This window comes from Carcharhinus amblyrhynchos, chromosome 29 (assembly GCF_965287045.1).
Source record: "Carcharhinus amblyrhynchos chromosome 29, sCarAmb.v2.hapA, whole genome shotgun sequence".
Classification (NCBI taxonomy): Eukaryota; Metazoa; Chordata; class Chondrichthyes; order Carcharhiniformes; family Carcharhinidae; genus Carcharhinus; species Carcharhinus amblyrhynchos.
This window is the reverse complement of record NC_137352.1, coordinates 19,078,622-19,102,376: the sequence shown is the minus strand read 5'-3', so window position 1 is coordinate 19,102,376 and position 23,755 is coordinate 19,078,622.

The following is a 23,755-nucleotide window of genomic DNA, read 5'->3' as shown; positions in this document are numbered from 1 at the left end:
CAGGATGTTCGCCAGCCACTACTCTTGCCTGAATCGGCCTGTGGATTGTTTTCATTCACCAAGAATATCAAACAATTCCTTTGTTTTAAAGCCTCATCAGAAGGGTCGCATCCCCAGTGCAGCAGCACTCCCCTAGCACTGCACTAAAGTGTCGACCTGCACTGTGTACACAAGATGGCAAAGAAGAACCTATTGATTTCAGAAGTGACACATGTTGAACCAAGCTAAGCTTCTGTAGTACTGTAAGCATCTCAGTGCTGCAACTGCCAAATAGTAATGAGAGGAAGCTCATTCAGAAATTCTTCAATGTTTCTGAAAAGCCGGTCAGGCTAATTCCTAGAATCATAGAATCCCTACAGTGCTGAAGGACGCCATTCAGCCCATCGGGTCTGCACTGACTCTCTGACATCTTACCCAGGTCCCACCCTGAACCCATACATCCTGGGACATTAAGGGGAAATTTAGCACGGTCAATCAGCTTAACCCACTCATGTTTGGACTGTGGGAGGAAACTGCAGCACCCAGACGAAACACACGCAGAAATGGGGAGACTCCGCACCCAAGTGACTCAAGCTGGGAATTGAAACTAGGTCACTGATGCCCTGAGGCAGCAATGCTAACCACTGTCACCAGACTGCCTAAGCTCTATATGCGTCCTGAACTCTATATACATCAAATCATCCCTCAGCAATGTCAGGAGATGTACACCATGCACCCCATAATAGGAGGAATGTGAATAAAAAGTAATTCTGTTTGGTCACTTGTATACTATTATGGGATTGAGTATTGTAACCAAACACAGTTAGGAACCTTGTATCTTAACCTAATCTTCCCAATCTGGATATCAAGCTGGATGGAATGCAACTTGAATTTAAGTTTATTTATTAGTGTCACAAGGAAACTTAGATTAACACTGCAATGAAGTTACTGTGAAAATCCCCTGGTCACCACACTCTGGCTCCTGTTCAGGCACACTGAGGGAGAATTTAGCATGCCCCCCAATGCACTTTAACCAGCACGTCTTTCGGACTGTAGGAGGAAACTAGAGCACCCAGAAGAAAACAGGGAGAACATGCTAATTCCGCACAGACTGCATAGTGACCCAAGCCAGGAATCAAACCCAGGTCCCTGGAATGCAAAGCAGCAGTGATACTGAGTTGCAGAAGGAAACATGGTGACTAGGTTCACTAGGCCTCATGACAATCTCCCAATGGCAGGAAGACCTCTCCCAGTTAGATTGGAGGGCAGAAGCGGCTGATGTGGGATTCCTGGCCACTGCCATCAGAATGACAATTGGACTCCTCATTGAGCCAACTGGCATTCCTTATCCCCAAGCCCACCATAATAGAGTGGTGGCAGCTTTGTCAACGGCTTCCTGGAGTTATCCGGCACCTCTTGCATGTCCCACCTCCCCCAGACCATGTTACCCCTTCCTGCCCTCACCCAGTTTTGGTCTGGAGTCCCTGGAGCTCTGGCACAGTGGCATTAGCTGCCACTGTTACCCTGTCCTTGGTGATGAGCAATAGTCTATCTCTGGTTACTAACTCTCAGTGGATGGGACCTCCACCTCCAGGAACCTGAATTGCGTGCAAGGTTCAATGGTGGCCACCAGAAAGGTGCTTGATGCTTTTTCACCCCAACCCCACCCCGCCACCCTCACCTCCGCACCCCCCCCCCCAACCACAGTTAACTGATTTTTTTGGGGGGGGGGTGGCTTCTGCTGGTTCTCTGACAGGAGGTAAGACTTCCATTTGGCATGACAGAATCTAGCCCATCCTGATTATTAATAACATGCAAGCAACTATAGTTCAACATTGAACATGAAGTAAAGAAGGTTATAAATGAATCTTGTATCATAAAAATGTGATCAAACATTTAGCCAAATCAGTTATGAGCATGTAGTGGGTTTTATTAAGTATCTGCAGCAGATTTAATGTTCATTTCTGCAATGCAATTTGATTTCATTCTATGATACATTCGGAAATTCTATTATGTTAAGTGAGTTGATGTTTAATTCCTTGTTCTAATTGGAACTGTGACAAAGTAGACATGTCATATTTTATTTGAATCAGTAAATCTGAGGTGGCACCTCCTTTTTGATCGTTACTGGGGAGGTGATTGCCTAGTGGAATTACCATTAGACTATTAATCCAGAAACTCAACTAATATTCAAGGGAGCCGGGTTCGAATCCCATCACGACAAACAATTGAATTTGAATTCAATAAAAATATCTGGAATTAAGAATCTGCTGTCGACCATGAAACCATTGCCAATTGTCAGAATAACCCATCTGGTTCACTAATGCCCTTTTAGAGAAGGGAATCTGCCGTCCTTACCTGGTCTGGCCAACATGTGACTTCAGAGCCACAGCAATGTGGTTAACTCACAGTTGGGCAATTAGGGATGGGTAATAAATGCTGGCCAACCGGTGGGTGAAGATGCAAGTCAGAAGCACGTCCACCAACAATCAAGAAGACGATATCTATTAATTAAACAGCAATTGATCGGGATTTTATGCGGTTTGTCTGTTTTTGCGATTTGCAGATTAACAGCTATTGCTTCAACCTCGATCCATAGTGGAATTCGGGACTCAAATAACATAAATGTGTCTGGGAACTGTGTATGATTGTGCTGCCTGCACACTGGTGGCTTGGTTTTCCACTGTTATTTATTTGTGTGCTGTTGGCATGATTGTCGAATCCCGCCGCGTGAACGGCCGGAGAATTCAGGCCATAATTTTGGAACTGGTTATAAAGTTTATTTACTGATGTCACAAGTAGGCTTCCATTAACACTGTAATGAAGTTACTGTGAAAATCCCCTAGTTGCCACCTGTTTGGCTGCACTGAGGGAGAATTTAACAGGGTAATGCACCTAACCAGCACATCTTAAGGACTGTGGGAAGAAACTGGAACATCCAGAGGAAACTCATGAGGACACAGGGAGAATGTACAAACTCCACAAAAACAGTGATCCCAAGCTCGGAATCAAACTCAGGTCCCTGACGCTGTGAGGCAACAGTGCTAACCACTATTGTAGTTTTTAATAAGAACATAAATAGGAACAGGAGTAGGCCATTTAGCCCTTCGAGACTGCCCCGCCATTCAATAAGATCATGGCTGATCTGATAGTGGTTCAGTTCCACTTACCCGCCCGCTCCCCATAACCCTTAATTCCCTTATCGATCAGAAATCTATCTACCCGTGACATATTCAACGAGATAGCCTCCACCCCTTCAATGGGCAGAGAATTCTAGAGATTCAGCACCTCAGAAGAAGTTCCTCCTCAACTCTGCTCTAAACTGCACCCCGCACCCCCCCCCCACCCCCCCTCTTATTTTGCGGCAGTGCCCTCCAGTTCTGGTTTCCTTTCTAAGTGGAAAGAATCTCTCTACCTCTACCCTATCTAGCCCCTTCATTATCTTATATGTCTCTATAAGATCTCCCCTCAGCCTTCTAAACTCCAACGAGTACAGGCCCTATCTACTCAATCTGTCCTCACAAGCTAACCCCCTCATCTCCGTTATCAACCTGGTGAACCTTCTCTGTACTCCCTCCAAGGCCAATATATCCTTTCGCAAATAAGGGGACCAAAATTGCACACAGCACTCCAGTTGCGGCCTCGCTAGTGCCTTGTGCAGTTGCAGCAAGACCTCCCTGCTTTTATATTCTATCCCCCTAGCGATAAAGGCCAACATTCCGCTCTCCTTCTTGATCACCTGCTGCAGCTGCAGACTGAGTTTTTATAATACAAAAATCATGCACTCTCTTGTGGTATCTGTTAACAGTTTCAGATCTGCCTTAGATATTCTTTTGATATATTTGTGCTCATTAAGTTCTGTAAGTTGTCCCAGTCAGTTTATTCAGGATTCCTCCTGTCAGTACCTTTTTATTATACAATATCATAACCTGGTAGTGTAACAACTGGACCTAGTGATTCAAGCTGAATATTATGGCTTTTGCATGTACCCTCACGTATACTTTTCTGATCATGGGCTTAAATACTTGTGAAATGAATGGCTGGGTACACATCGTTAAGCTGTTTTATTTCATTGCTCTGGTGTGAACATGCAGAGTAATAGATGTCACTTGTGCAGCAACTAATTGCAATGCTCTCCTCAAGAAAATGACAAAAATCTGTCGCATTTGTCCCTATTAATGGTCTGTTTAAGTTTTTGTTCTCTATAAACTTTCTATTCTTCACTGGCTCAGGATGTGCTGGTGGCACAGTGATTAACACTGCTGCCTCACAGCGCCAGGGACCCGAATTCGATTCCTGGCTTGGGTCACTGTCTGTGTGGAGCCTGCACATTCTCTCCACGTCTGCGTGGGTTTCCTCTGGGTGCTCCGGTTTCCTCTCATAGTCCGAAAGATGTGCTGGTTAAGTGCAATGGCCATTCTAAATTCTTCCTCAGGCACTGGAGTGTGGCAATATGGGGATTTTCACAGTAACTTCATTGCAATGTGAATGTAAGCCTACTTGTGACACTAATAAATAAAATAGGTTCAGTGTTTTCATCAGATTGAGACGGCTGGATCACAGCCCATAGGTGTTGCTTTTTGCCCTTTTCTCTTTGTGCTCTTAGCCAGTGGGAGGACAATCCCTTTGACTTCTTCGCCACTTAGTGACCCACCCGTAACACCGAGCATTCTCCTTCACCACCTCCAGCAGTGCAGCTTTAAAGAAAACATGTTCAGCTGTTTCTGAAATACACTGGGGCTTTTCAAGCTTAATGGGCCTGGGATGAGACAATGAATTCTCAATGTCCCACTGTGAAGTAGACCATGACTTGTATCATTCCCTGGCCTGGTTCATTTGGTTTTGACAACTACAGGCTGTGACTTCTGTAAAAAAAAACCCTTGTGTGAATTCACTTAGTTTTAATATAACACTCGAGGATTATACAAACCTAGATCGTTATCATGAAGGGGGAATGAAGATGAAATAAAAGTGAAAATAATCAAATCCATCATAACGGCTAGGTTAACTGGCCATTTAGCTATTATTAGGATGTTACTTGTATGTAAATACAACTATTTGCATACATAACAGGATTTCCACTTCAAAAGCCATTCATTGGTCGTGAAGTGTTTTGAGGTGGTTAGTGAATGTGAAAGGTTCAATGTAAAAGTGATCTTGAAAAAAAAATGTTTTTCTATCTATTTCAATCTCTCTCAGGTTCTTTTGCTCCTTCCAAACTCTGCTCGTTACTGACAGAGCATTCATCATAAACACGCCACACTCTTGCCTTTGCCTTCTCTTCTGGCAACCTTGTCCTTTCCCATCTAAAAATGGAGTTGGGATGCTTGCTCATAAAGCTGAAGTAGGCTTTTAGCAATACACCCTTGGCACACGATTTTTCTCCACAGTCACTGGAGAATGAAACTGTGCCATAACAGTCATGTAAAATGGCTGAGAATGAATTGATTGATATGGAGATGCCGGCTTTGGACTGGGGTAAGCACAGTAAGAAGTCTCACAATACCCGGTTAAAGTCTAATAGGTTTATTTGGTAGCACAAGCCACGAGCTTTCGGAGCGCTGCCCCTTCATCAAGTGAGTGGGAGTTCTGTTCACAAACAGGGCCACAAGGCCACAGGACAACAATGCCACAAACAGGGCATATAAAGGCACAAACTCAGTTTACAGAATAATGGTTGAAATGCGAGTCTTTACAGGTGATCAAGTCTTAAAGATACAGAAAATATGAATGGGTTAAGCGCAGGTTAAAGAGATGTGTATTGTCTCCAGCCAGGACAGTTAGTGAGATTTTGCAAGCCCAGGCAAGTCATGGGGGTTACAGATAATGTGACATGAACACAAGATCCCGGTTGAGGCCGTCCTCCTGTGTGCAGAACTTGGCTACCAGTCTCCGCTCAGCAACCTTGCGTTGTCGTGTGTTGTGAAGGCCCCTTTGGAGAACATTTATCCGAAGATCAGAGGCTGAATGCCCGTGACTGCTGAAGTGTTCCCCAACAGGAAGAGAACACTCTCTTGCCTGGTGATTGTCGAGCAGTGTTCATTCATCCATTGTTGTAGCGTCTGCATGGTGTCACCAATGTACCGTGCCTCGGGACATCCTTTTTTGCATTATCAGATAGACAATGTTGGCTGAACTGCAATTGTATGTACCGTGTACCTGATGGATGGTGTTCTCACGTGAGATGATGGTATCTATGTCGATGATCCGACACATCTTGAAGAGGTTGGTGTGGCAGCGTTATGTGATGTCATGGTCACTGTTCTCCTGAAGGCTGGGTGGTTTGCTGTGGACAATGGTCTGTTTGAAGTTGTGCAGTTGTTTGAAGACAAGAAGTGGGGGTGTGGAGATGGCCTTGGCGAAATGTTTGTCTTCATCAATGACATTTTGAAGGCTCTGGAGAAGATTTCGTAGCTTCTCTGCTTCTGGGAAGTACTGGATGATGAAGGGTACAATACACACCTCTTTAACCTGTGCTTAACCCTCTCTCCATTCACATTGTCTGTAACTTTTAAGACTTGATTCCTGTAAAGACTCGCATTCCAACCATTATTTTGTAAATTGAGTTTGTGTCTTTTTATGCCCTGTTTGTGAACAAACTCCCACTTGATGAAGGGGCAGCACTCTGAAAGCTAGTGGCTTGTGCTACCAAATAATTGGACTTTATTGGACTTTAACCTGGAGTTGTGAGACTTCTTAAAATGAATTAATTGCCATTGACATAAGCTGAAGAGAGAACCAGGTGATTGTTAAATGGGTGGCCCATTTGCCATTACTCATTTTCTGCTTCTGCCCAAGGCCAGTTTCACTCTATTCATTTCTGCACTGTCGGATTAATGAACTCCTCAATCACCATCCCTCCGTATGCCCTGTCCCACCAGCAGGATAGACCCAGCAGAGGTGGTGACATAATGGTTTAGTTGGGAGGGAGCAGTTATGGAAATTTGACTTCAGATCCCAGGAATGCTCATGGCAAAAAATGTCAAAAGTGGGCAAGGAAGCCTCCTGTTGATTGTGATTCACTATCTTCTCTCACCTGATCAAATCAGTGTTTCTCAATGTTGGACATCTGTAACATTACATTCTGCAACCTCTCCTGTCCTTTTCTATGTACTGTATGCTTTGGCTGCGTTGCATGCAAAGAACAATGCTTCTCACTGTTTATAAATCAAGTCAAAAGCACTGAAGATAGAAAAGCAACAAGTATATTGTGGATGGAGAATTTCAATGTTCATCACCAAGAGTGGTTTGGGAGCGCCACTACTGACTGAGTTGGCTGCGTTCTGAATGGCAACTCAGTCTATTGGTCTAGTACTACGTCAAGTGGTGAGAGAATTATGTGACGTTATCCTCAAAAATTTGCCTGTTCCCAATGCATCTGTCCATGAGCTGACCACCACACAGACCTTGAGGTAAGGTTCCAGCTTCATACCAATGACACCCTCCATCATATGATGTGGCACGACCATCATGCTGAATTGTATAGATTTAAAGCAAGATTAATATCTCAAAACTGCATCAAAAATTGATGGGTGACAATCAGAAAATTAGAGTCAATGCCGCTAATCAAGAGGAAAATTTTTTTTGGTCTTTGCTGAGATAGAAAGGCAAATCTAACCATGGGTGGCACAGTGGTTGGCATTGTTGCCTCACAGGGGCACGGGTTCAATTCCAGCCTCGGGTCACTGTCGGTGTGGAGTTTGTACTTTCTCCCTGTGTCTGCGTGGGTTTCCTCTGCATGCTCCGGTTTTCTCCCATTGTCCAATGATGTGTGGGTTAGGTTGATTGGCCATGGCAAATTAACCAGGGGGATTAGCAGGGTAAATGTGTGGGCTTAGGGGGATAGGGCCTGGGTGGGATTGTTGCCGATGCAGACTAGATGGGCTGAATGGCCTCTTTCTGCACTGTAGGGATTCTATGATAATTCTAAGGTGGAACATGAGACTAGGTGAACCACTGTCAGACACGCTAAGGCGTTAGCTTTTATGTTAATGCGATCATTTCAATGACTGGAGTGGTTCTTCTATTCCTTGACTGCTGGGTAAGATTAGTTTTAAATGCAAGGTAAAGGACCATGACTAGTAATAAATGGTTTTTGTTTGTTTTCGGTTTGCATATAAAACCACTGAAATGATTTGCAAAGCAGGGCCCGATGGTTGGTTTGGAATGATTCACGAGCCTCTCATTTGAGCCAATCTGCCAAAAGGTGGCAGTGGAGAACATGGACTGGACATTTTGTACAGAGAAGAGGGTGAGAATGGATCATTGCTGAAGTAGCCAGGGAATAATTGTAATGTAGCATGACAATAGATGGTAAATTGTGGAGTCAGAGCACAGTCTTGTCATTTAAATGGCTGGCTGCAGTAACATGGACCGACACGACAGAGTTACTACGCATTTTCAGTCACGATGAGTGATACAGACTGATTTAACCCTTTGCAGCCACCTATAGCTTAGTAACACCTTAGTGCTGAATGAACATACATTTAGGGTAGGACTTTACAGCCTTGCTCATCCCAAAATTGTAAAATTCTCACCCAAGGTCAATGGACTTCCCATTGTCTGTCCCTTGTTCACTCCGGTTCTGGTAAAATTCCAGTCTTAATCAGCTTTGAATATCTGTTAATGAGAGTCGCCCAGAACTTCCCTCATCACACTGAGGCAGAAATTTAACCCTAGTTTAATTTAAACTAGCCGAAGGCCGGGGGCCGTAACCTAAAAATTAGGGCCAAGGCATTCAGGAGAGATGTCCGAAAACACTTCTAAACACAAAGTGCCGGATGCCTGGAACTCTCTTCCTCAAACAGCGATAGATGCTGTTTGAATTGTTAGGTTTAGGTCTGAGACGTACGAATTTTTATTGAGCAGGGTCATCAAGGGATATGGGCCTAAGGCAGGTACATGGAGTTAGGCCACAAATCAGCCAAGATTTTTTTGAATGGTGCAACAAGCTTGAGGGGGTGAATGGCCTTTTCCTATGTTCCTCAGCCAATATTTCAGCTGACATTGCCAGCACTAACTGGCATCAAAACTTCCACTGGATTCCATTTGTCTATTCCTAACCACCATTAAACAGGAAGAGTTGGAGTGAGGGGGTTACTTTCTTTTACCACAATGACTTATTCTCGGTGCCTCTTGTTCCTGCTGGTTCTCATTCATTTCCACCAGAAAAGACATTGTGCTTACTGTTATGGTGCAGCTCAGAAACTCAAATGTTTTATGGAGCCTGTCTGGATCATAACTTTGACATCTTGAATTTAGCTGGGATAAGTATGATATGTTTCACTTCAAATATGATTCAAATGATTATCGAGGGTGATTTTATCAACTAAAGTTTAATTAAGAATATAGTTAACATGGGAAGAAAATTGGCAATTACTTTTATCAAGTACAAACAACACAACCACAATAAAGCATAATCCTTAACAAATATATCTAATATATTCCAACCAAAACCAAAACTCCCTTTAGACAAAACCCTTTTTCACAGGTCTAACACAGCAAAGACTAATGCTCACGTGATACTGGAATTGAGTCCTTTGGATGAGTTCTGCAGTTCTCTTGGTACACTCAGAACAGTTTGAATTCAGATCAGCTTCCCAGACCTGGGACACTCTCTGGTTAAGCCACCACAAGCAGATTTTCTACCCTGTGAAGGCTTTTAGCTAAACAGCAGAATTTCTAAAACCAGAAAGAGAGAGAGATTGCTTTCAGGCTGATATCCCTTTTCCCTTCTAAACTAAAACCTACAGCTCAAAACTGAAAATGAAAGAGCTCCAGTCATTTGACCTGCCAGCCAGTTTTCCTCCTGACAATGCAGAGTCATAAACATCCCAGTCAGAATAAATAAACGTCCTTTTTAAACAGCAATAAAAAGACATCTCCAGACAAGTCAGGAACCATCACATCAGATCAGGCTGCGAGCATAATTTAAAAAAAATCTCTTAAAGGTACACTAACGTCACACCTGCTTTGAGCTTCTAAATTTGTGGGAACAGAAACATTGGGAAAGCAGAGCGTAGAGGTTTGAGCCGACTGTGGTTTTTGTTCTCACTAGAATGACAGAGGTTGTGGGGAAGGGTGGTGAGCAAGCTGATAGAAGTCTACAAGATTATGAGAAGCATGCGCAGGGTGGATAGTCAGAAGCTTTTTCCCAGGGTGGAAGAGTCAATTATTAGGGGGCAGAGGTTTGAGATGTGAGGGGCAAGGTTTAGAGGAGGCAAGTGTTTTACACAGAGGGTGGTGGGTGCCTGGAACTCGCTGCCAGGGGAGGGAGTGGGAACAGATACGATAGTGACTTTTAAGGGGCATCTTGTCAAGTACATGAATAGGATGGGAATGGAGGGATACAGTCCCCGGAAGGATAGGGGGTTTTAATTCAGTCGGGCAGCATGGTTGGTGCAGGCTTGGAGGACTGAAAGGCTTGTTCCTGTGCTGTCATTTTTTTTGTTCTTTATTCTAAGTGTAGAACCGAGAAAGAACTGTTCCTAAATTTGAAAATTCGTAGAACTCCAGGAATCTCAACCATGCTGCGCTGAAGCTAAATGTTTGGACTTAAGTCTGTGACAGAGCAGTTCTGGAGTAAATGCAGGAAATTCAGTGGTTAGAATTCACTGACCTCGCCCATGGCTGGGAATCTCCAGTCCCTCTGTGGTGAGCGAAGAACTTCGTTCACTTACCTTGCTGGCAGTGGTAAAACATTGGAGAATTCTGGCCAGTATTTGCAGGGGATATCAAGGAATTTGGTAGCTCGCTGGTAATGTCACTTGTATGGCAGAGGTCCAGAGTCTAGGGGAGGGAACAGGTCCAATGCCCATCATGGCAGTTTGTGGAACTTGTTTTTGATAAATCAAAAAGAAAAATCAGAGTTGAAATCTAGTCTTCGTAATGGGGACTGTGAAACTATCATTTGGTTGTTGTAAAAACACATCTGGTTCACTAATTTCCATTAGGGAAGGAAATCTGCCATCCTTACCTGGTCTGGCAGATCCACAGCAATGTGGTGAGCACTTACTAGGGATGGCCAGCAACTCCCACATCTCAAAAAAGATAAAAAGAGGCACATCCAGGCAGCACCACACTCAACATACATCAGTTATGGATGAATTATTGGGGAAACCTGGCAGTATTACTCTTGCACTGCTGCTAGTCGGAGAATTCCCTGGCAATTGCAAGCTGATGTAACTTATAGAAGGGACTCAAGCAATATTGGCAAGAACATCAGGCAGCATTCTACCAAAATTTGTCAGAGTGTCTGTTTCAGACTGAAAACCAGTGTATCTCTCCGAATGCACAGAGCTTTCAGGCCAGATTTCAATGCACAGAAAATTTGGGAGTGCGATTTGCGCCATCACTCTGGTGGGACAGGATCTGATGGAGCCTTCAAGACGGCACCACAGAGATCACATCGCCATCTTTAAGGGCCCCCAATTTGTGTGAAGAATAAACTGCCCCCCTCCCCCATTCACCCACGGGTACAGAGGTCACCCCTCCCATAAGCATTGGGTCATGGAAATATTGGGGACACTGTTTTCTCCCATCTCCAATGGCCGCAGAAGTATTGAGACGCTCCTTCCCCCCACTCAGGCATCATCCCTCCCCCTGATTCACACAGGGGCAACAAGTCACACCCTCAACAATAGGGGTCCCCAATAGGGCCTGCCACTGACACAACATGTCAGTGGGATATGAACACTTAGGATCATGTGGCTGGAAAGTCCTTCATTGACATTTAAGCATATATTTAAATGAGATTCCCACTTCTTCTGGGCAGGAACTTTGTCATGCTACGGGTGAGGAAAATCGGCAAACAAGGCCTCATCGACAAGAATCTTGTTTCCTGACTCTCAAGGGATTTTGGGCCTATGTTGCTGTTTACACTGAACACAGGCTCAACATCACCCCCATTATCTTTTTATTTCAGATTATTTGCCTTTCATTTACCTGACTGCCTCTGCAAAGTTATGAAGAAAATTATGCATCATGAGAAAGGAGGATTACATTTTAAAAAAAACTCAGCTGGAGAACAGAAAGCCATGGTGTTTTTAAAACTGGAACATGGTAGATAGAGGTGTTCCCTAAGGGTCAGTGCGAGGATCACTGCTTGTTTGTTATTTATAAATGACTTGGGTATTGGAATAAACATTCCAAATTTTGCCCACAATACCAAACTTGGAGAGGAAATAAATGATGAAACAAATTGACGGCAACAGGACACATGAATGGGAGGCAAACAGAGGGATAGAAAGCATGTATCGGTGCAGGCTTGATGGGCTGAAGGGCCTGTCCTTGTGCTGTATTGTTCTTTGAAATGTTAGCAGTTTCTCAGATGGAACTTATTGCAGAGTAATGTGCGATATTGCATCTTTGCAGGAAGAATAGGGAGAAGTAATATAGGCTTCATTGCACAGTGTTAAAGAACATACTGTGATAGAGTAACCTGGGGAGACACATGGATAGATCTTTGAAATTTGCAGAAGGGATTGGATTAATTTACAAATACTTAGGGTCTGGCTATCATGAACAGAATTATTGAGTACAAAAGCAAAGCAGTTACGCTGAACTTTATAAAGCTCCGGTGCAGAACTTCTCAGACACTGAGGCTGTCTGTGTGTCCATATGCAACAACGCCTGGACAATGTTCAGACTTGGGTTGATACCATAGAAACCCTACAGTGCAGAAGGAGGTCATTCAGCCCATCAAGTCTGCACCGAAAACCATCCCACCCAGGCCCGATCCCTGAAACCCCACGTCTTTATCCTGCTAATTCCTCTAACATACACACTCCGGGACACTAAGGGTCAATTTATCATGGCCAATTAACCTAACCTGCACATCTTTGAAGTGTGGGAAGAAACCAGAGCACCCAGAGGAAACCCACACAGACACAGGGAGAATGTGCAAACTCCACACCAACAGTGACCCAAGCTGGGAATCGAACCCGGGTCCCTGGCACTGTGAGGCAGCTGTGCTAACCACTGGGCAACCTAAATCATTGCTGACCTGTACGGGGATTGAAACAGCGACCTTATCAGCATTAGCACCACACCCTAATGGTTTGAGCTAACCGGCCACCTAAGTGGTAACTAACTAAGTGGTAACGCCATGCAAGATCCAGGCAATGACCATCTCTAACACAAAGGAAATCTATCTATTTCCCTTTGACATTCAATGCCATTGCCATCACTGAATCCTCAGCATCATCCTGAGAGTTACGAATGATTAGAAACTGAACTAGTCCAGCCAGGTAAATAGTGTGGTTACAAAAGCAGGTCAGGAGTTGCAAAGAGTGATTCATCTCCTGACTCTACAAGGCACAAGTCAGGGCCATGATGGAATACTTCCTTCTTGCTTTGTAACTCCAACAATGCTTGAGAAGCTCAACACCACCCAGGACAAAGGAACCTGCTGGATAGACACCCCGTCCACCATCTTCAACATTCAATCTCTCCTCCACTGATGAACAGTGACAGCAGAGTATACCATCTACCAGATGCACTGCAGCAACTCTCCTTCGACAACACGCTCCAAACCCATAGTCTCTATCGCCTAGAAGGACAAGGGCTGCAGCTGCATGGAAACAGTCTAAGTCCCCTAAGACTTAGAAAACACTTAAGATCATCTAAGTCCCCCTCCAAGTATTTCACCATTCTGACTTGGAAGTATATTGTTGTTCCTTCACCCTGGAATCCCCTTCCTAACGGCATGGACTGCAATGGTTCAAGAAGGAATGACACCACCTCCTTCTTGAGGTTGGTTAGAGATGGAATATAAATGCTGGCCTAGCCAGCAACACCTACATTACTTGAACAAATACATACAGTTTTGAAAAGGCCATGATTGGAGTATAATGTCTGGTTCTTATTCCTACACCTAAGAAGGATGTGAAGCTCCTTGAGAAGGCACAGAGGAGATTCACTAGAATGGTTGCAGGGATAGAGGATTTTAGTTACAAGGTTAGTTTGAAAACACTGCAGTAGTTCTCCTTGGAACAAAGGAGATTGATGGGAGATTTGATAGACATGTAGGACAAGATTATGACAAGGTTGGTTCAAGGAAAAACTGTTCTCATTGGTTGATGGTAGAAGGGCTAGGGGGCATACACGTAAGGTTTTAGACAAAAGTTGCAGGGGAACATGAGGAAGACCTTTTTTAGCTAATGATCAAGGACTGGTTGCCAGTGGAGATGGTGGAAGCCGAAATGATTTTGAAAGGAAATTGGATGGACGCTAGAAGGAAAAAACTCACAAAGCTACGAGGATCGAAAAGAGGAATGGGACTGATTAAACTGTAATATAAAGACCCAGCGTAGTCGCACTGGATCAACTGGTCTCCTTCTGTGCTATAAATGGCTCTGAAGACATTTCAAGTTATAGTCAAGTCTACTCCAATGAATCAATGACTAATTTTGTTATATTTATTTATACAATGAAAATGTAAGTAGCAATTATAATCACCTTCCAGGAGGGGAATGGTGAGATACTGAGGGGCATTTGGGTCCTGCTCCCACTCTGTTGCCATTTTTGCTTATTGAATTCAGGCATCGGGAGGGCACCTACTCCAGAGGGGCAGGGTCCAATTCAAATAGCAGTCACCTCCTGATGATATCATTAAGATGCTCACACCATTTGAACTATGGCCTCTGGTCTCCCATTGTGTCAGCAAAAGCAGGCAATAGAAGGGATTCTAGTCAAGAAGCCCAAATAAATGCTTCTCCTTTTTTAAAATATCCAATTCTTTGGGGCAGCACGGTGACACAGTTATTAGCACTGTTGTCTCAAGGCATCAGGGACCCGGGTTTGATTCCCGGCTGTGCAGAGTCTGTACATTTTCCCCGCGTTTACATGGATTTCCTCCAGGTGTCCATTTTCCTCTCACAGTCCGAAAAAACCTGCTGGTTAGGTGCATTGGCCGTGCTAAATTCTCCCTCAACGCACCCAAACAGGTGACAAAGTATGGTGACTAGGGGATTTTCACAGTAACTTCATTGCAGTGTTAATGTGAGCCTGCTTGTGACACTAATAAATAAACTTAAACAAAGGCCATCTAGGGGTTATGAGGAGCATTCCCAGAGTGAAAGAAGTGGGTCCTCCTTGTCCCAAGCCACTCCTCTACACCTCTCTCCCAACCCCTGATCACAGATTTGACGATCCCTGATGTCTCTGGACCCCCACCATACCTTATATACTACTTATCTTGCACCTTCATTGGCAGCCTGACATCTGCTACATTCAAACTCCCACAGATTAAAATTGGCCTGATAGTGAAGTAAGTGGAAGAGATCAGGCTCTGTAGAGCTGTAAACTGTTTTGTCATTTTAATCACTTGTCAGAGGTATTTCATTTTTAGAACTTTCCCACAGAATAGTACTCCTACTTTTATAATTAAAATTCTGCTTGCAAAAGTCAAGGTTCTAGATGGCAACATAATCAGTGATGATTGGCAGGATCTCTGTGAAGCATTGCCAGTGGTAATGTGTGCAGAATTATTGGATCAATACAGAATATTGTAAACATGGATGTCTAACCTGAGCTGTAGTGACTTACAGGGCTTTAGTTTTCTTTAGGAGAGCTGACTAATTGCAATATTATACAGAGTGCATTCTTTATTGGGAATAGTCAATTTTGTTCACTCATAATGGATCAGATCTTCCCCCAGACTCAGGAACGCAAGTTGGGACATTTTCTGTCTTTGAGCTCCTAAAATACCTTTATCTCTGTGAGATGTCAGTCAATAAGGTTTGGGTCTGTCACCTCCTACGCAGATCTGAGGCAATCGTGGAGACACGCAGATAGTGAGCTGAGCTGGTTAGAAGGTCCTCATATAGGTGACTCACTGGGTGAAGGAGCAGCACACCCGAAAGCTCATGGTTCCAAATAAACTTGTTTGACTTTAACCTGGTGTTGTGAAACTTCTTAATGTAGATGATTGGGCCCTCTAGCTCTCACCCTTATCATTCTCCATGCCTCCTCCTCACATTATGCTTACTCCATACTCCCCATATCCTCTATATGCCATCTCCATGCTTTCTATAGTCTCAATGCCCTGCCATTCTTCTCATATACTCTCTATGCCTATTGCTCTTCCCTATCCCTTCCATTATCCTGATATTCCATCTATGGATTCTTTGCACCCTCCATATCCACTCACCCAATCTCTACTATGCACAGAACCAATTAACTATTGTCAAGTTTGGCAAGTCTTCGCAAAATCCTGAAACAGACAGGTATTGAAAAAACATATAAAAATGGAATGACTTATCAGAACGTCATAAACCTGTCAACCAAACAAAGCTGGTACATCCTAATCAAGCTGTGTAAACAAACACTGCAGAACTGAGCCTATGATGAGGCCACATGCAGAAACAAATCCCTGGCCAACTGGCTAAACTGCTTGTGTTGATTTGAGCCAAAATTCTCCATCCTTGATCACAGTTGGATTTTCCGGTGCCGCTGAAATTGAATGGAGTTTTGGTGGGGATGCCAAATTCCCCATTCTCACTTGCAGAGGGGCGGTGATATTTGAAAATCCCATCTATAATTTCTGAGAGGCTTTGTCATGAACACTTGGCTGAGCTCCAAGACTAATGGACATAGCCATGTAAACAATTTTGACCCAGCTTGAAGGGGAGTGCTAGCTTTGTTTGACAGATTTATGACTTTGTAAGAAACTCTTCTTTCTTTGTGCTTTTGTTTCAACACCTTTCTGTGAACTTGACTAAAGTTTTATTCATTGACCTTATAAATGGCTGTGCTTGATTTACGCATTTGAGATTGTAAGAACAGGAGTTGTTCTTGCAAAGGAAAATTTTAAAGCCTGCTTCCTTCTTACTTTTGAACTGCTGGAGCATTTCAAAGATTTGCCGCTGTTATATTATTCACTTGTTCTGTATATAGTGGATAATGGAAGAGTGGGCATCTGGAATGCTTGGGGAGGATGGAAGGGATATGAGGGGACATGAAAGGACAATGGAGGAATATAAGAGGGTTATTGGTAAAATCTTAGGAAGTTGCTTTTTGAAAGGTTCCATACTTCTCAGAGTGCTTCCCCCAAAAGTTCATGGATTAACTTACCACTGGCTTCTAGATCCTTCCTGCCATGAGGGAAACAGAGGTGGGGGGGAATGAAACTCAAATTTCCCCTCTACAATTGTAGTCTTCGCCATCACAGGACATGCGTTCAGGCTCATGACATGACACATTTCCCAATGAAGAGAAAATAATGATCAGGAATGGGGCGGTAGGTTAGAAATTCAGTGTCTGTGGGCCTTATTTATCCTGTTCCTGATTCAATTCTGGGCAGGTAAGAGTGGGGAGAATCCAGTCCAATTTCTTTGTACATTGGATATCAAAGAGAGCTGTAATATCCATTCCAGCATTTGGCAAATTAGTTTAGTAGAGCCCTAAAGCCAAGTGGTACCAACCTAGTGAGAGGGGACTGCAATAGTTTAAAATTCTTCTTCTACTTGTACTTGTACTTCTACCAGGACTTGATGGCCATGGGAGAAGTGGGTTGTTAATCTGCCTGTAAAATCATTCCACGGTATACCCTAAGAATCGTAAAACTCTACAGTGCAGGAGGAGGCCATTTGGCCATCCAGCCTACACTGCAAACGATCCCACCAAGGCCCTATCTCGCAACTCCATGTATTTACCCAGCTAATCACCCTGACACTAGGTTTAATTTGCCAAGGCATATCCACCTAAGCTGCAAATCTTTGGAGTGTGGGAGGAAACTGGAGCATTTGGAGGAAACCTACACTGACATGGAGAGAATGTGCAAACTTTACAGAGACAGTCACCCAAGGCTGGAATTGAACCCGGGTCCCTGCCGCTGTGAGGCAGCAATGCTAACCTGTGTGCCACCATGCTGGAGCAAGGAAACATAGAAGGAAGGAGTAGGAAGAGGCCATTTGGCCCTTCGAGCCTGCTCTGCCGTTCACTATGATCATGGCCTATCATCCAACTCAATAGCCCCTAATCCTGCTTTCTCCTCATAACCTTGACCCCATTCAGCTCAAGTGCTATATCTAGCCATCCCTTGAGTAGATTCAATGTTTTGGCATCAACCAATTCCTAATGAATTCCACAGGCTCACCGTGCTTTGGGTGAAGAAATGTCTCCTCACCGCCATCCTAAATGGTCCACCCCGAATCCTCAGATGGTGACCCCTGGTTCTGGACTCCCCCCTGCACCGGGAACATCCTCCCTCCCTGTCTAGTCCTGTTAGAATTTTATAAGTCTCGATGAGGCTCACCCACCTCATTCATCTGAGCTCCAGTAAAAACAATCCTAACATGGTCAATCTCTCTTTATACATCAGTCCCGCCATCCCCAGAATCAGTCTGGAGTCTGAACGGATGCAAAACAAATATAAACCAATCTCGTTATCAGGCAGGTGTAAAAATGAGGTGCCAATTTGCTATTGATCCTTTTAGTGCTGCCTCAAAGATCAATCATACTTCCACTGTTCTTGTGAGAGGAATGAACCAACAGCTTGTCAGATGATTGTTCAGATCTGTCAATCTTTAGTGATTCATTTCTCTGTTTGTCCTTAAAGCGTGTATTAAAACATGCCCTGGAGGGCGGTATTGTTAACCATAAAGATGTCTGACAGACTCTCGCAGCAGAAGGAACAGAATGGGGCCAGATATGTGTAGCTCTCATGAAATGATAAAAGAATGTTCATTTTCATGAGCAGATGCTTTGCCCAATTCAGCTTCTTATTTAAGACTTGTTTTGAATTAATGGTAGGATGAAGTACCTTAATCAAATGATAAAGGGTTCTCTCATTTCATGCCGAACAAAAGAATTATTCTATATATGACAGGAAACTAATACTGTCATTAAATTAGCGTATTCACTCACATAGGTATGTGACTGTAAATCAGATTATTTTAATTGGCAAAGTTTCTTTTTCACTGAGATATTCATTGGCTCAGTGGTGGTGGTCTGTAAGTATCGTAGAATCCTTGTAGAGCAGAAAAAGCCATTCGGCCCATTGATTCTCATCTGACAGTGGGTGGAATTTTTCTATCCCGCCACCACAGGTATCGTAGTGGGCAAGACATGGACCAAGCAAAGGGTCATTGACCTCAGGTGGAATTTTCTGGTCTTGGGGCTGGAAAGTCCCACCCAGAGTATCTTAATCAGGCCCACCCCCCTCTCTATCACTGTAACCTCACAGATTTAGCATGGCTAATCCATTTAACCTTACTCATCTTGAGACACTAAAGGGACAATTTAACATGACTAAACTGTTTAACTTACACACCTTGGGGCAATTTAGCATGGTCAATCCACCTAACCTGCACATCTTTGGATTGTGGGAGGAAACCGGAGCATCCAGAAGAAACCCATGCAGGCATGGGGAGAATGTGCAAACTCCATACAGACAGTCACCAAGGCCGGAATTGAACCCAGGCCCCTGTAGATGGTGCCACAACGCTGCCCCTTTTTTATTTGAGTCTATTCCAATATTTTCAACAGGTTTATTTGGAAATGCGAGCTTTTGAATTGCTGCTCTGAATGAAGGAGCAGTCCTCCCAAAGCTTGTGATTCCAAATAAACACATTGTATTTTAACCTGGTGTCGTGAGACTTCTTACTGTGCCCACTCCAGTCCAACTCTGCATCAAATACCTACAACACTTCTTGCTTTCCATTTACTGTGTTGGCAAACGTGGAGATATCTGTGGGCTAACAGAGCAGCTGTAACAAACCTCTGGATTACAAGTAACATTTGGCTTTGGAATGTAGTTTTCAGCAAATGTCTTGTTCAACATGCTCACCGCATTCTCGAAAGCGTGATAGCTGAATCTGTCCATTCAAGGAAAGTAACAGGATGGTCAGATGGCATGTACAACATGGTTTTGATTGTATTCCAATAGTCCTCGGTGCCTATCTGAAAATTGCACAGCTCAAAGCTGATCTCTGTGCTGTATCTCGAGTGAACAGCTGATGGATCTCTCTCAGGTGCTGGGAATTAATACAGACACTTCTCAGGCTGGTACATCCTCAATCTCATATTGAGTTTCCTATCTACGATCATGAGATTGGGATTCTACAGAATTTAATTTCTCGGAACAGCAACCTGTTTTCACTAGTCTGGACTTGCATTTGCTTTTAAATAAACAAGCCATAAGACCATAAGATATAGGAGCAGAATTAGGCCATTCAGCCCATCGAGTCTGCTCTGCCATTCAATCATGGCTAAGTTTCTCAACCCCCTTTCTCCCACCTTTTCCCCGTAACCTTTGATCCCTTTACCAATCAAAAACCTATCCATCTCTTTCTTAAGTCCACTCAACGACCTGGTCTCCACAACCTTCTATGTTAATAAAAGCCACAGATTCACCACCCTCTGGCTGAAGAAATTCCTCCTCATTTCAGTTCTAAAGACTCGTCTCTTTACTCTGAGGTTGTGCCCTTGGATCCTAGTCTCTCCTACCAATGGAAACATCTTCCCCTCATCCACTCTATTCACGTCTTTCAGTATTTTGTAAGTTTCAATGAGATCCCCTGTCATCCTTCTAAACTCCATCGAGTACAGACCCAGAGTCCTCAGACACTCTGTGACTAAAATGGGCCTTTGTCATTTGAGCCATTTTCTCACATCCGCTTTGCCGTTGTAGGTATTTCCCTCGCTGCTTTCTCGTTAAAAATTTCTCACTTTTATCTGTGCTTTAAAATATCACCCCGGCAGCAAGTTCTGTAACTCCGCCTCGGTGTGTACGTGACAAGCTGTAATGATCATTCTGCAAATGACAGCAAGCAAGATCCATGCATCAAGAAATACACACTCAATTCTGCATGAAATTTATCGAATCTAAACAGACCATCACAATACAAAGGATTATCTTTCTTACTAGTGGCGCAGTGGTTAGCACTGCTGCCTCACAGTGCTGGGTTCAATTCCAGCCTCGGGTCACTGTCTGTGTGGAGTCTGCACATTCACCTCGTATCTGCATGGGTTTCCCCCTGTTTCCTCCCACAGTCCAAAGATGTGCGGATTAGGTTGATTAGCCAGGCTCAATTGACCCTAGTGTCAGGGGGATTAGCTGGGGTGAATATGTGGGGTTGTGGGAAGAGAGCTTGGTTGGGATTGTGGGCGATGCGGACTCAATGAGCCGAATAGCCTCTTTCTGCATAGTAGGGATTGTATCCTACCATTCAAAATGTGGTGACATCTCATGTAACCTGTGGAAATGCTCTCATTTGAACAAAAAATCTATCTATGAACGCAGGCTCACGTGTATGTGGCCAGAATCAATTTCTGTGACTGGAATCTCAGGGAAGTTACATTGAAAAGAAAGCACTCAGCACACAAATTGGGTGTCAATTTGCACAGGGAGGGATTGACAGGGAGAACAACAGACAATTATGGAAATGCAGCAGGACAAGTAAGCAAGGAATTGTAGAGTCAGTGCACAGTTTGTTCTTCTCACTGACAGAAGTGGTAACGTAGTCTGACATTGGAAGAGACAGTGCACTTTCATCCATTACACGTGATAAGGAATAAATTAACTGTTTACAGGCACGGAGATTAACAGTGATCCTCGGGGTAAAAATAAAAACTGCACACAAGTAGTTTGATTATTTGATTTATTATGCTCATTAACCTCGGGGGTAGTGTGAGCACTGTGATTATGTGATGGGACTAGTTAGCCTGATACATGGACGATTGTTACTGAGATATGTGTTCAAATCACACCACCGCAACTGCGGAATTTGAATTTAGTTTATTAAATAAATCTGTAATAAAAAGCTGGTACCAGTGATGGTGACCATGGAACTGCTGCATTGCTGAAAAAAATCATCTGGTTTACTCATCCTCAAGGAAATCTGCTGTCATTACAGAGCCTGTCTCAACTAAGAATGATGCGGTTGACTTTTTAAACGCTCTTTGAAATGGCTGAAGGAGCCATTCAGTTTAAAGTTTATTAATTAGTGTCACAAATAGGCTTACATTAACACTGAGATCAAGTTATTGTGAAAATCTCCTAGTCGCCACACTCTGGCGCCTGTTTGGGTACACTGAGGGAGAATAAAAGAGCATACCTTTTTGTTATTCATTGGGTGTTGCTTGCAAGGCAAGCATTTATTACCCACCCTTAATTGCAGGGCGGCACGGTGGCACAGTGGTTAGCATTGCTGCCTCACAGTGCCAGGGACACAGGCTTGATTCCCAGCTTGGGTCCCTGCAGTGCAGAATCTGCACGTTCTCCCTGTGTCTGTGTGGGGTTGCTCCTGGTGGTCTGGTTTCCTCCCACAGTCTGAAATACGTGTTGATTAGGTGCATTGAGTACACTGAGGTAGAATTTAGCATGGCCAAACAGGCACTGGAGTGACAAGGGGATTTTCACCGTAACTTCATTGCCGTGTTAATGTAACTTGTGACACTAATAAACAAACTTAATCTGTACATACACTAATCATCTGGGACATATGCATAAAGGCATATAGGACAAATGAGCACAGAACTGCTCTGGTGCAACCTGACCTAACAACCAGCTTTATGCTGGTGTTTCTCTTGCTATGAGGGACCCACTTAGATGAGCATTTGTACGGAAAATCCATTAGTAGCACTAATGGAGTAGTAAAATAAGAAGAAAAGCAGCAATAAATTAACATGAAGGTTTATGAAGGCCCAAGTGGTAGCAGAAAAAGAATTAACAAAACCACATAAAAATAACCTTGAAACTGTCTATTTAATGTTATTGGTAGTCCATCTAAAATAACCTTTACCTGTGGCTGATTTCCATCAGAAGCCATGAATGACCATTGCATTTGGGTGCGCATGATCTGGTTTTGGACCTGTGGAAAAAAAGCTGATAATACATCACTCCTATAAAATTCCAGTATTTCAAGAATGTTCTTATTGTTTCATGCTGGATCTTTCTATTCGGTAAGTCTGGAGATGAACATAGGAAGTTTTAAATGCAAATAGTCTGTCATGATGGGCCAATGGTAGGGCGTTGGGGAGAGTTACAGAACAAAGAGATCTAGGGGTACATGTTCATAGCTCCTTGAAAGTGGAGTCACAGGTGGACAGAGTGGTGAAGAAAGCATTCGGCATGCTTGGTTTCATTGGTCAGAACATTAAGTACAGGAGTTGGAATGTCTTGTTGAAGTTGTACAAGACATTGGTAAGGCCATACTTGGAATACTGCGCGCAATTCTGGTCACACTATTATAGAAAGACATTATTAAACTAGAAAGAGTGCAGGAAAGATTTACTAGGATGCTACCAGGAGTTGATGGGTTATGAGGAGAGGCTAGATAGACTGGGACTTTTTTCTCTGGAGTGTAGGAGGCTGAGGGGTGATCTTATAGAGGTCTATAAAATAATGAGGGCATAGACAAAATAGATAGTCAATATCTTTTCCCAAAGGTAGGAGAGTGTAAAACTAGAGGGCATATGTTTAAGTGAGAGGGGAGAGATACAAAAGTGGCCAGAGGGGCAATTTTTTCACACAGTGGGTGGTGAGTGTCTAGAAAAAGCTGCCAGAGGCAGTAGTGGAGGCAGGTACAATTTTGCCTTTTTAAAAAGCATTTAGATAATTACATGGGTATGTTGGGTATAGAGAGATTTGGGCCAAATGTGGGCAATTGGGATTAGCTTAGGTGTTTAAAAAAAAGTGTGGCATGGAGAAGTTGGGCTGAAGGGTCTGTTTCCATGCTGTAAACCTCTGACTCTATGACTAAATGGAGATGAGACAGAGGCAAAAAGGCAGGAAAATCATTGTGGGAGAGTGGCGTGTCAGTTTTCTGGCATC